The sequence below is a fragment of the Lactuca sativa genome, chromosome 3, assembly GCF_002870075.4.
Source record: "Lactuca sativa cultivar Salinas chromosome 3, Lsat_Salinas_v11, whole genome shotgun sequence".
In the NCBI taxonomy this organism is placed as follows: Eukaryota; Viridiplantae; Streptophyta; class Magnoliopsida; order Asterales; family Asteraceae; genus Lactuca; species Lactuca sativa.
Genome location: NC_056625.2, coordinates 100,131,637 through 100,146,716, shown reverse-complemented (window position 1 = coordinate 100,146,716; position 15,080 = coordinate 100,131,637).

Genomic DNA, 15,080 nt, shown 5'->3' with positions numbered 1-15,080 from the left:
TTGGCGACGCTTCTTTCATACCTTGTATCTCATTTTTCTTTTTAACTTTTTGAAGATATTATAACGCTTCTTTCATACCTTCTCTCCTCCTATTTTCCCTCCTATTTAGTTGTAAATGATCTTTAAAGCACAAGATCGTTCTTTACAACTTTATTGTCGCATTCACATTTATGACGGAAATTACATATTTGGTCTTATATTAATAATTTTAAATTTAAATTTAAAGTTTGTTCTACAAAGAACTGTTATAATAGATGCATTATCTTCTCTTTTAACCTTTTCTAAATCATGAGGGGCCAAGAGTAGTATTTACCTTAAACTAATAATCTGATTTAGAATTTTTTGATATTAGAAGGCAAAAAAACAGGGGGGCCATGGCCCCTCCTGGCCCCTAAAGGGATCCGCCCCTGACATTATTGTCTTTGCCATATTGATTTTAATAAAAAGAAAAGGATTGTCAGCATGTCCTTATTTAGGGGGTGTTTGGCTTAGCTTTTCACAGCCAAAAGTCTTTTTTGTAAAAGAAAAAAAACAAAAAGATGTTTGGCAAACTAATAACTTTTGGAGTTTTAATACAAGAAAAAACAACTTTTTTGAAAAGTCAGAAAATCCCGACTTTTTGTAACTTTTTGGAAAAGTTCTTTTGAGCTTTTAAAAGCTAAGCCAAACACCCCCTTATACTTGAGCTATCTTTTTCTCTTCTTTTCTTGTCCACATACTCGTAAAGGAAATTTGGGCAATATTGTCATATATTTCCACAAAAAAGCTGTCATGACATAAATCTTTTTTTTTCCTAGAACAATAATTTGTTTTAACCAATTTAGCAAGGCTCTAGGATTACAACAACACAACATATCGTATTATGTTATTGTTGGATGTAACAATGTAATAATATATAACTTAACTTGATAGTTTGGACATACTTATCTTTTATTTTTCTGATTAATGCTAATAGACGTTTCACTTAAAAGTATATTTTTAATTCATAATCTACTCTGTAACTGGTGACTTTTTTATAAGGAGGAAATGAGAAAAAAAAAATGGATTTCATTTCCACCCATTTAATTGTAAGAGAAAACATGGGAAACGGAAATTTCCTTTCACCCTGAATCAAAAAAAAAAAAAAGGCAGAGAATCAGAAAAAGTCTATCCTTCATCATCTCTGATAGTCCTAACACATCATCCTTCTTCGATTATGTTTTTTATTCCCCATTCCTCTTCATCTCTGTATCTGATTTCCATCTCCTCTTCTCATATTTCTTCTTCTCAAAATTGATTTGTATTTTGTTGGTACTAGAAATCCAAATGTGTGTGTTTCTAGTTCTGTTTGTTACTTCTTGTTCTTAGTTTTGATAATATATTTTGTTGCTTTGAGAAATCTGATTGTGTGTATTTCTGGTTCTATTTGTTTCTCTTTCACAAGTTTGATTAAACATTTTCTTTGTATGATAAATCCATTGTGTATGTTTCTGATTCAATTTGGTTCTATTTGTTTCATCTGCTTAAATTTAATATTGATTATATATTTTGAAGCTCGTATGTTACTTTTATCAAAGGGCTTATCTTGATGTTTTAATATATGCATTAACTTCAACCGTGTGTTTTGAACTACTGCCCAGGAACTGATGGTTCATACATGATTGATAATTACTAGAAGAAAACACAGGAAATGAGTTGGGAGGCATGGGGAATCAGTCTGATTAAGAGTATCATGGGGAATTGGTGCCCCGATGTTTTATGTGGTCCGACCTCACATGCACCTTCAGCTGCTAAGGAATTTCACACATATTCTCAACTAACTTTGTGAAATAGAGAAGCTATAATGGATCCAAGCGATTTTATAACATGGACATATCGGATTCACAAATAGTTCTCAGGTTTTATAGATAAATACTAATTTTGGATTGTTGCTGTTGGAGGTTGATTTTTCATTGCATTCTCAATTTTGGGTGCACTATTGATTGTTGGTGTTGTAATTTTGTTGTTTTCTATGTGTTCACCGCACATGGTGTTTTCCTTGAGCATGGTGTGTTCCTTGAATGTTTGGATTAGGGAAAAGAAAATAAATATGAAGATAATTAAATAAAGACCGGTGGTGTGTTCCTTGAACATGGTGTGCTCCTTGAACTTGTGGATGAGCATTTTGTCTAATACCTTCATTGACATTTCGTTATCAAATCTTTCTCTTAAAGTCCTTAGATGGAATTAGAAGTGCACTGTTCCCTCAACGAAATTGTTAGACATATCTAAGTAATTCTAAATAAAGTTTCATTCTAACTGCAAACGTCCCTATCAAATTGATTAAATTACGTATATTTGCCTTTTGAAATCAAATTGGTTTCGTTATTATTGTTTTAAATTATCGACCAAACTATTTTTTTTAAAAAGAGAAAATTCAACTTGGTAAACTGAAAACTTATATACGATGGAAAAAGTTGCCATGAAAAAGTATTCGTCAACTGAATTTTTGATCCGTTAAAAAAAATAGTTTTTTTCGTTATTTGAAGAATAACCGAAAAAGACAGAATTTTAATTCGTATGGTCCTTCAAAAGAATCTAAAATGAATGAATGAACCTTGTGCGTAATTAATTTAACAAGGGAAAAGAACATGATTTAGAGACTCACTGTTGTTATTATCACCTGCGGTTATTTCTTGAAATAAGCAAAAACAATACCAACATAATCAAGTGAATAACACAAGCTATAATATTTTAAACTTATATTACGAAAGGTCGTCTCTCTCTCCAAAAAAAATTATGAATTCTCTTTTAACAAATTGGTCTTTTCTGTGCATATTTTTGTGAAATATGAGATGTCATTTATAAAAAAAAAATGATGAAACTTCTAAAAAAATAGCAAGCTTTTTTAAAGATTTTTCTAAGCGCAAAGCTTAAGAGAGAAACGTAAACTGTAAGAATACAAAGTTTCCGTGCATTCCCAAAACCTTTTCAATCTATAAATACAACGGCTTAGCTAAATTAGAGGAGCTATTTACAGAAAATACAATCACACATAATTTGATAAGAAATACAAAATATACACCAATAATTATAGAGCATAATTATCGGTTAATACTCCCACGCAGTTTAAGTCAGAAGTTGATGGAGGCATAAACTGGGCCGAAACTGATGGAATAGGTGCTTCGGTAACCCTTTGATGAAGATATCTGCATACTGGCAGTCAGCTGGAACGTAAAGACTTTAATAGCACCAAGGCGAACCTTCTCCCAAACGAAATCGATATCCGACGTGTTTAGTGCGTTGATGATGCACGGGATTTTCAGAAAGGTAAACCGCCGAGATATTGTCACAAAAAATAACCGTTGCATGAGTGATTGTGACATAAAGTTCGAGAAGGAGGTTACAAATCAAAGAGACCTCGGCAATAGTGTTGGCAACTCCTCGATATTCTGCTTCGGCACCAGACCGAGAGACAATATGTTGACGTTTTGAGGACCAAGAAATTAAATTTGCACCCATGTAGATGTAATAGTCGTAGGTTGAACATTATGAGTTGGGGCACCCACCCCAATCTGCATTTGAGTAGGCTGTAAGTTTCATGGACAGAGAGGAAGAAATGGTAAGGCCCTGAGACAAGGTTCGCTTAATGTGCCGAAGAATTCGTTCGAGTAGCTGAAAGTGGGGTTCACGGGAGCATGCACGAAGAGACAAATTTGTTGAACCGCGTAGGAAATATTCGGACGAGTGATGGTGAGGTATTGGAGAGCACCGGCTAAGCTGCGGTATAAAGATCCATCCGAGAAAGGTAGCCTGTCGGTAACACTTAGTTTGGAACCAACTTCAACTGACGTGCTTACTGGCTTACAGTTAGACATGGCAGCTCATGAAAGGATGTCGGCAACATAATTTGTCTGAGACAAGAACAGACCTCCCTTGTGTTGAACTGTAATTTTGAGGAAGTGGGGTAGGGGACTGAGATCGAACATCTTGAACTCTGACGAAAGTAACCGAATGACTTGGTTATGTAAAGTATCACTGGAGGCCGTGAGGATAATATCATCAACGTATAGTAATAGGTAGGCCAATTGGTCACCCTTTTATAGAAAAATAAGGAGGTGTCACAAATGCTACTCTTGAAACTGCACTTAGAGAAATATGTTGCAAACCGATGATACCAAGCCCTCAGGTCATGTTTGAGACCATAAAGTGAGCGATGAAGTTTACAGACATATTTTGGTTGGGTTGATGAGTCAAACCCCGGTGGTTGGAACATATACACAGTCTCTTTCAAGTGCCCATGAAGAAATGCATTTTTAACGTCTAATTGATGAATGGACCAAGATTTTGACACTGCAAGACTAAGAACTGTCTGAATGGTAGTGGGTTTCACTACAGGACTAAAAGTATCATCACAATCGATGCCCACGGTTTAGGTTTTTCCATTAATAACTAGACGAGCTTTGTACCGTTCCAATGTGCCATCAGCTTTAAATTTATGCTTAAAGAGACACATATATCGAATAATAGGGGCATCCTTGGGTCTCGGTACAAGTTCCCATGTATTATTTGCCAATAGAGCTTCATATTCATTAGACATGGCAATTTTCCAGTTTGGATCGGCGAGGGATGTGAGGTGAGACTTCGGTAAGGGAGAGATAGAAGGAGTCCTTTCTATGTTTAGAGATCGTGGGACATGAGTTTTGAATATACCGGAATGGGACCGGGTTTGCATGCGGTGAGATGAGGTGGATTTTAGGTTGTTGTGTGAGGTGACATGGGGTTGAGTTGTTTGATTTGAGGGAGGGGGTTGTTGTCTGATTAATTTCAACGCAAATCTGGATGACAAGATTCTAGGGAATGTGAAGGCAGTTTACATACGTCGTGTACAAGGATGTGAAGGTTTTGAAGATGATCGTTTGTTTTAGTATATGGTGGAAATAATTTCAAAGCATGATAAAGGTATAAACAAAGAGATAAAGGAATGGGCATAAAGCTGTCATAACAGGTAAAGTATGGTCTCTATGATGTATCCTACCGTTAATGCATAGGGGTAAAAGGGGGAAACGCATGTCAGGCATTTTTTTTTTTTTAAAAAAAGGGCATGTCCAATGATTTTAATCAAATTTGGGAAGAAAAGCTGCAGCAAGTTCTATCTGAAATATAAAATGAGAAATTCAAAAGAAAGGCTGCCAACATTACATCACTGTCAAGGGTAGTTTGGTCACAACTCTTAAAATGAGTTAACATTTACTATGGAGAGATAAATGAAGGTGCGGTTGATGTCCTGTAAGTCTAAGTCTAGATTACAAGGGAATGTTGAAATGTAATCTTGTTTTAGGGTTAGTTTGGTAATTTTAATAGGTAGTTAATTCTGGAAGTGTTAGTTATAGTTATGTAACTGTCAAATAAAGAGTTGCAATGGTGATCAATCAACAAAGAGTTGTGATGGTTCAGAAAGTCACAACAGTTCCTAAGGGTTGTGTTGGTTCGGTGTCTCAACAGATTTTTGAATGTGTATATATATGTGTGAATGTAATATGTAAATGTTGTTCTTGAGTTTTATAATAAAATATTACTTTTGTGTTTAAGATCCCATCTTCTTCTTTTTTTATATGTATGAACGTGCAGATTACAGTGACGGAGTTTGAAGTTTTTATTTTATTATAAGGAAAAGATTATGAAATCTCGAATCATAAAAGGACTGATATGTGTGTGTACAATCCTGCCTTTGCCATCCGATAAGTACCTGAAAAACATTTAATCCACAATTATAAGTTGAAGCATAGAGAGTTTCCCAAAATACCCCAAACAACAATACACATACAATGCATGCACACAAGATCCTAAATTTCACTTGGACCACCTCACAAGGCATACAAGATGTATGGACTGCTCTACCGAACCTACAGTTTACTTAGACTGGCCAACCTCACAAGGCCTACAATAGCTAGACTTGTGAGGCCTACAACACAAAGAAGGACACCCTCAACCCAACCATCCATAATATGTAGACATATTAAAAAAAAACAATAATTAACCAAAAAACATAGGCAATCATATAGATTTAGCAATCTAAAAGACCACCACACCATACCAAAATCATATACACAAGGATCAGTACAAACTATACTGTACTATACTGAGACAACTCACCTCGTAAGCTAACAGATATCAATACCGCCCACACGAAGGCAAGAACCGACACTACGAGCCACTTATTTATCGAATAGAGGCAAACCCTCAATCCATGGCCTCAAAATCATCAAGTTGACACAAAGGTCAACATTGTGAAAAGTTAACGGTCAAAATGAAAGTCAATGGTCAAAAGTCTCACAACTGGCGGCCACGCCATGGCTAACCTTCTGCCACATCGTGGTGGCCTTAGCACAAAACAGTTGCATAGACTGTCTATTGTCATGTCGTCGATGCCAATCCTCCACGTCGTGGGGACTGTTATGCTCTTCTTAATGTATTAAGCTTTAAATCCTTCAAGCTGCATATCCATACTTTTCGGAACAATTTCTCACACCCAATGGAACATAAATGTAACAATTTCGACTTTTGGCACCGATTGTTATTAACGAAAAGTGGCTAACGTCGAGTTTAATAGGCATAATGTATTAAGCCTATTAAACTCGACGTTTAATAATAGGTGAAAACGCGAGGTGAAAACGCGGACCACGGAGTGCCAGACGTGTGGCACAAAGTGGCTGGGAAGACGTAGTCTACATATGCATGTCGTGCACCCTTTTTGCACACTGCACACCACAAAAATCGCCTATAAAAGGGCAGCAACCCTCATTATCTTCCTCAACACCTCTTTTATCATTCTCTCTCGATTTCCTTCGGTTCTAGTCCATTTTATCTTAGTTTTAACATCCGACGAAGCCCTGCGATCCTTGGAGCAGTAGTAGTTAGCAAGTAGGAGTTCCGCTAGTGTAATTTCCGGACTTTTGTCTAGGAAATCTCTGTAAGTTAAATTACATTTATCCTTATTTCAGTGTAATTTATGTTAATAGTCATAGTCCTTGTTATGAAACTATAAATAAGTAATTCCATGTCGTTATATTGACTGATCAACTTACGGGAGAAGTGTCTAGAAAGGTCATGTTGGCTTGGTTGTTGGATTTCAGAAAGACTATATGTCAAAATGGTCCTGCCTCCCAACTTCCTTGCTTGGCTGATCCTTACTTAGGTCCCGTTTGATAGTTGCTGATTGAGAAAGTGTTGACTGAAAAATGCCTGTCTGGGTAAGAAATCATGGCCGAGTAAGAAACCTTGTAGTTTGATTGTACATCTGACTGAATGTGCTTATTGATGAAAAATGACAATTTTACCCCTGCTGCTCTATACATTGTTTTTCGACAATTCAAACAATTCATTTTTTGACAAGATTCACATTCATTAATCAATTTAAGCAAGTGATGGATGAAATTGAAGAATCAAGAACACGGGAAACTTGAATGGATGAAATCAAGTCGCCTATAATAGTTGCTTAACATTTGAATACAAGGTCAAAAGTCAAAACTACACTTTTTGTGGTAGGAGCCTGCATGTTATAAAGAATGTATGAAAATGAGGAAAAACTAACAATCTACAATCATAAATTACAGTTAACATGAAAGTTTTTTCATCACATTAAACAATAAAAATGCAAAAACATTGTATAGTGTATGTTCTGTTTAAGTGTGGAAATGAGTAGTACATACAGTTGTGCATATAGCCCTATCATAAAATTTTTGAAAAGTCCTATAACATGAATTTAGACTCAATCTGCCACCGGTTACATAAATTAACATTTGTTGTTAAAATGTGATACATACGAACAAAAGGCCCCATGGAGAGCAGATAATAACTGCACCTGTTATAGGAACATCTTCCCCATCTTCTCCAAGATACACCTGATACATAATTACCCAACTTATCATAAACAAAATTTTAGTCAACAAAACACCAAAAACTAATCTTATCCATCAACAACCCAATCTTTAGTCTAGATAATAACCCATCCACCAAGATACGTATAACTGTTCGTATTTCAATATATAAGTAACATGTATGACTTGCCAATTGCCATTAGTAATCTTTCAATAACAAACAAATTTGAACTTTGAAGCATGGACTTAAAAAACGTAAAGAATGGAGAATAATTTTGTTACACAGCTTGTAATACTCACATAACACAGCGTTAGGAAACAAAATATAAAATATAAATTAATGCAAGATTAAACGTGAATGGATGAGATTAAAACAATGTTGAGATGAATTATTGATTAACAACTTTTCGATTAATGATTCAGCCACAAAACAAATCTCTTGATTCAATAAATTACAACATAACAAATTGTATCACTGAACTAAGTGCTCGATCCAATTGAATACCAACAAGAGAAAGATCGAGAATCATGAATTAAATCAATTTGACTTGATAACAACTGATGCGTAATACAATCGAGAACAAAGAACGAGGACACGAATGATCATAATCCAGATTATTTTACTCGATTCTTGATATACACAGTGAAATAGAAATCGATGTGAATACTAACATCAAGAACGGATACAATATCAATCCAACCTAGACATTTTCAAAAATGAAATCGATAGAAATCGGAATCCATACATTTTCAAAAAAAGCGGAACTTGTAGAGAAAAACGCATACCTAATGAGAAGAGGAAGAATGCGTCGATCGGTGGGGCTGTGGAGGCGCTGAAAGAGCAGCGGTAGGGCATGGGCACAATTGGAACACGCTTCTTTCTTTCTCACTCAGGCAATTCCAATCTTCTTACCCAGTCAGATTTTTCATTCCGAGCCAGACTTCCGAAATTGTTTTATCAAACAGCTTTAGCTGACCGAGTCAGCCAAAAATGTCTGACATGACTCGGTCAGATGTATATCAAACACAACCTTAATAGATCTTGATGTAGACAGTGGGATTAGTGAAAATCTAGAGTATTGTTATTCACCGGGATCATTACACTAAAACTCTGTATTAATCATACCTTGGTCACGTCAAAAGAAAAGCTAAGTGCTAAGGCGAAGTTCTGGCCAAATTCCGAGGCATCCACTTTTATCAAGTGAGTTCACGACCGCTATTTTACTCTTTTAAATGTTTTACAGGGGGATACATGCTTATCAAATGATTTTACAAAAATGTTTATGTTATAAATATAAAATCATTTCATAAAGCTAGATGCCTTAGGATAACGTAGCTATAGATATTATGCCTAGTCGTAGGCTATGATATTATTCTTAAGAGTTATGAAGCCCGATAGTCTAGGAGTAGATAATATCTTGATATTATAATGGCCAAATTTGTAATAAACCTTAGTACCAAGGAATTACGCTAGACAAATTTAGGGATATGCACCGTACTTAGATGTTACTCTGCCCAAATATCCCGTTAAAATAACCATAGTTAGGATATATATATATATATATATATATATATATATATATATATATATATATATAACGATTTATATATATTAGATAATTATGAGATAATAAAATATAATTATCAAATATATATATATATATATATATATATATATATATATATATATTATATATATATATATATATATATATATATATATATATATATATATATAGCTAGGTTCATGTATTCTAACTATTTATTGTATGGATGTAGGATTGATTGTGAGCCAATCATTTTAAAACCATGGATAAGGGTAATTTAGTCATTTGAATTAAAGGTGAATTAAATATAATAATTAATCTCCTATAATCATGGTGCCTGCCTCCCGTCTCTTTAAAACAATCAACAACATTGTATTTTCCCCATTCGAAATCCCTAACCCTCCGACAATCGAAAAAAAGGAAAGGGCTAGTTCCGACAACAATACTGCTGCCCACAAAAATGTCTTCCTCCTATGCCTCCTCATCCTTATTACGTGAAAGACCTTGTCTCCTTCTACAACCACAACCACATCGACTCACCGGGCCTTCAGCCTATCTGGACCATTCTCTGGCCCTTCGTCCTGATTGGTCTACATCATAGCCTTCAATCTATTTGGGCCACCCTGGGTCTCTTGGCCTTCATTCTTTACTGGTCCGCCTCAACCCAACCGCACACACAACATGTCAACATATACATAACAAATACACATACAACATATCGATATAAACATTACCGGGATTGTTGACTGGCAACACAAAGCAGTACAGTCTCAACCCAACCACACTACGTCAACATCTACAACCAGTAAACATATAACCAATAAACAGATAACAGGCGGATCAGACAGATCACTAAACATAGCATCATCCTATATACTATATACCAGGATACTGTTCTAACAGATCACCACAACACAAGGCATATTATCACATATCAACAGTGACAGATCCCTTTGGGGGCCAGGAGGAGCCATGGCCTCCCCGGTTTTTTGCTTGCTATTTATCATATCCTTAGCCAAAATATATGTTTGGTTTTGTACCAAAAATGAAGACACTGTAGGTGAAATTAAAAGGAATGAAACATTAAATAAACATATTGAAGTCTTCTAAATCAAAACAAACCCCCTATAAAATTGGTAATCCAAATCAAATCCTAATATGATATTGTGAGATTTTATCATATCGTTAAATAGTTAAACAAATCTCAAAAAATTCAAAAACAAAGAAAAGAAGTCAAGTGGGTTACTACCGGAAACCGCTGCTCTCCGTCTTCTTAAACATAATGTCAGTCAATCATCACTGCCGGAAACCGCCGATATTCATCACCTTAGAACTCATCTCGACCATTGTTGAACGCCATCTCCGGTAACTACTCCTTACTATCTATTCTAATGCTCTTCGTTCCTTAGTTGACCCTCTTTTCTTGTTGATATTGTTATTAAGTAAGAAAGTGTTTTCTAGTCTAATTTAACCATAGTCTTCTCACTTTATGATAAAGGTATGTGCTGTCAAAATCTTGAAGAAAAGATGGTGTTTCGCTATCAAAAAAATAAAAATAAAAATAAAAAAGAGATTCTTGATATTTTATGAACTTTTGAAGATAATTTATTTGTTAATTCTTTTTTTTTTTTATAAATACTAATATTTATTAAATAGTTTTGATTTCGTTATTTTATATTTATAATTTAAGTTGATTTCTTTTAAATTAGTCATTGTAACAGTAACCACTTATATGACCACAATTACTTCTTCTATTAAATTCTAGTTATATACAATTTTTTATAAACGTTTTCTTTTAATATGCTAATAAGTCTTTTCCCATAACGACTTAATACCTTTTTATTTGGTTATGTTTTAAAGTTTTGTTTTGGACCCTTCAATTTTGATGTTTGTGTTCCGCCCCTGCATATCAGGATATCTAATGCAATCTTCTGGCCTTGGTGTCTTCGACCCGCAAGTACAGTGGGGAAAAACTGACCTCAATCTGCTGATAATCAAATAACTGCTCGGACCGCTGAACCAGATAGCATTGCGCCAACTAACAATGAATACATTTTGATTAATAATTAACCCAATAACCAAAATCTGATGCCTAATCCATAAACCAATTTCCTAAAGGGTAAAATATCATTTTACCCTTTTCTTACTTTTTCCATAACCAAGGCCCAGCCCAACATGCATAAAAAGCGCAAAACCCAAAATGGCAATCCAAAGCCCAAATCAAAAGCGAAAAAGCCCATTATGGCCCAATAAGCTGATTGGTCATAAAAACCATCATGGACCTATTTCCAAGAAAACCCTTAGTCCATCCACGACCTAAATTCCAAAGACCAATGGCCCAACAACGCCTAAGTCTCAAAAAGACCAAAATGGTAAACTGGGGAGTACGCCCCGCCTACCAGAATGGTACACCCCATGTACTCACCCTAGAATGATAGAGTATAAGCGGTTGATGCACAAAACCTCCATTACGCTGAGCGTACTTCATGCATACGCCGAACGTACTCATAAGGGACCAAAAATCCATATAAAGCTCTTAATGGTTAAGCCAATGACATTCAAACTCAGGTGTGACCCTAATGGGATGTCTTAACACGTAAAGTTGGCAACTTTACTCTTTTGCATGGCTTAATGGGACCAAATCCTTAATAACATTCATAATAAACATCCAAAGTCATGCATGGTCCAAGATAACTCGCCAAGATGACATTTTTATGAACAACAGACCTCCTAAAGGCCAAGTGCTGGAACATGGAAATGCTCTACAAATTATGAGTGATAGTTAGGATAGAATATCCCATTAATGTTTGTAAGACTCCCTTTTACTATATAAATAGAAGGGGATGGTCAATGTAGTGAGTGTGCACCATAATATAGTCTTCTATAGAGAGAGAGAGAGAGAGAGAGAGAGAGAGAGAGAGAGATAAACAGAGGATGGGGTCTGTCCCCATCTAAAGATAACTTCACTTTAATATTGGTATCTCTTTCTTTCTAGTAAATTATCAGATTACTCATCTTTGTGTTCTTCATATGAGTTTTTATCGTTAATCATCAAGATATTCTTATTCTGTACAAGTCAATCATTCAAATGAGTTCCTACAATTAGTATCGGAGCCATACCTTGAAGATCTAAGTGGTTATTTCAAGGGAACCACTCCTGATCGATTAATTTCATCTTGTGATTTTTTGATTTTCATACAAAATTTTCTCAGTTTCGCAACCGGATATTTTTATAATGAGTTATCTAATTTAGTGTTGATTCAAGTTTTTTCAAGCTTTCCAGAATAAATGCCGCTGCTGATTGTTTTAAATTACTGCTAAATATCCGGGTTATCAATGTTTTTTTTCTTGCTGCTGGAAAAGAAGAAGAAAAAGATAACTTGATTCTTGAAGAAGATACCAACAATCTTTTGAGCCCATACTACTAAAAAAAGTATTTTGTACAAAAATATGAGGTATGTTGCTCTTAACAAAAGTATTTTGTAAAAAAATATGAGGTATGTTGCTCCTGTTTAAATATTGACATTTGTATTTATTCATTATTTAATGAAAACTGTACAAGTTACATTTTGGATGGTACAAATCGTATATGCGTCAATACGAAGATGTTAACTTTATTTTTCCAAAGTCCAACCATTAAATTGGGATACCCACGTACATTGGTGGAGCTTTATAAGGGTGCCCCTTATTTTTTAGTTATAAACAACCCTCATACTTTCATTTTATACATTTTTGGCCTAAAAGTATAAAATTTTAGATTGATGTTTGTTGATTTAGATTTAAAAAATTGTTTGTTGGTTTAAATTTTAAAAGTTGTTTCTTGGTTTTATAAGAAGATTTGTTAGTTATAATGATGTTTGTAAAAACACCTAAAAAAAACTAAAAGCAAAAAAAGAAAAAATATTATATTAAATAAATAAATAATTAATTAGTACAGTGAAGGTTCTAAAATGATTATGAATATAGCTTTACCTTTTTGTTCACCGTTGTGTGAAAGAAAGAAAGGAGCATCATATATTTAAAAAAATAAAATAAAATATTAAATAACCCTATATGATAAATATGTTTAAAACTATACAGTTATGTAAATAATCTTTTCAAAAACATCTATGTGTAAATAATCTTTTCAAAAACTCCAAAAACCTATAAGGCAGACCCTTATGTTGTCAAAAACTTCAAAAACCTACACCGATGACCACTACGTTTTAGGGCGTGTTTGGCAAAAGTAGCTGTTAGCTGGAAACGGGTAGCGGGTAGCTGGTAGCGTGTAACAAGTAGCTTGTAGCGGGGAGCTGTAGCTTTTATTAGTTATATTAATGTTTGACAAAAGTAGCTGGAAGCTTTTGAAATATATAAAATTACATAAACGGACACTTGATTAAAAATAAATAAATATATAAATATATTTTTAAGGATAATTATGGAAATTGATTTCAAAAGCTCAGAAGCGTTTTGTTAAACACTACATGCAGTAGCTTTTAGAATCGCAACGTTTTGTTAAACTAAAAGCTAAACGCTTGTTCTGCCAAACAGAGGCTTTTGTTTAAACTAGAGCGTTTTATCAAAAGCTAGAAGCTAGAAGCTCCCAAACGCTTCCAAAAGCTCCGTGCCAAACACGCCCTTAGTATGAAATAAAAACTCACCGAATGTTTTTCCTAGGAAAGTTACACCATGAACCCTTCATGATATGTACTATTTTCATCTCACACCCATACCCACAACAATTTTACTTTTAGCCCCTCCAACTTTGCATATTTTACATTTTTCATCACAGATGCTTCCCAAACTCGATATTTACATGCCACCGCAGCTTAGACCTGCACATTTGCGGTCCCAGACCGGTCTTAAAACAGTTCGGTCTTTTTGAGGCCGGTCTCGGAACGGTCCGGTCTTTTTTCAGACCAGTCTCGTTCGGTCTTTTTCCGATCCGGTCTTTTTTTTTGGACCGGTCTTTTTCGGTCTCGTCTCTCGGTCTTTCTATACGCCTTTTTTGGTTCGATTTACAAGTTTTTTTTGTTCAGTTTCGGTATTTTTCGATTCTTTTGTTTTGATTTCGAGTTTTTTCCAATAATAAATATGAGAGGATCACCAATATAACAAATTAAGATTTATTAAAAATGATAATTTAAATTTAATAAAAGAAAAAGATAAAATAAATTAGATAGTTTGTGATTAAAATTTTTATAATTAACACAAATATATTTATAAAGTTTGGTTACAAGTCTATTTTTTCAGATCAGTCTCAAACCGGTCCAGTCTTTTTTAGGACCCGAACGGTCCAGTCTTTTTCGGACTGGTCCGGGACGGACTCAAACCGGTCTTTTTTCGGTCTCGTTTTACACTGGGTCAGTCTGATCATTTTTGGGTCCAGAGTCCGAGACCGGTCTTTTTGTGTAGGTCTACCGCAGCCGCAAACTTTTTAAGACTTTCTTTTTCAGCCCATTTTTATCTAATACTCATTTAACTTTTTTTAAAACCAATTATTTTTTTAACTAATTACAATTTTTTTTTAAACCATTTATAATATTTTAAAACCAATTATTTTTTAACACCAAATACTTTTACGAACACTTATTATTTTTTTTAATACCACTTTTTTTCCTTTCGTTAAAGCCCGAAGCCCAACAAATAGCTTAGAATTTTATTTTAACACCATTTTTTTAATACCAATTCTTTTTTAAAAACCAATTATTTT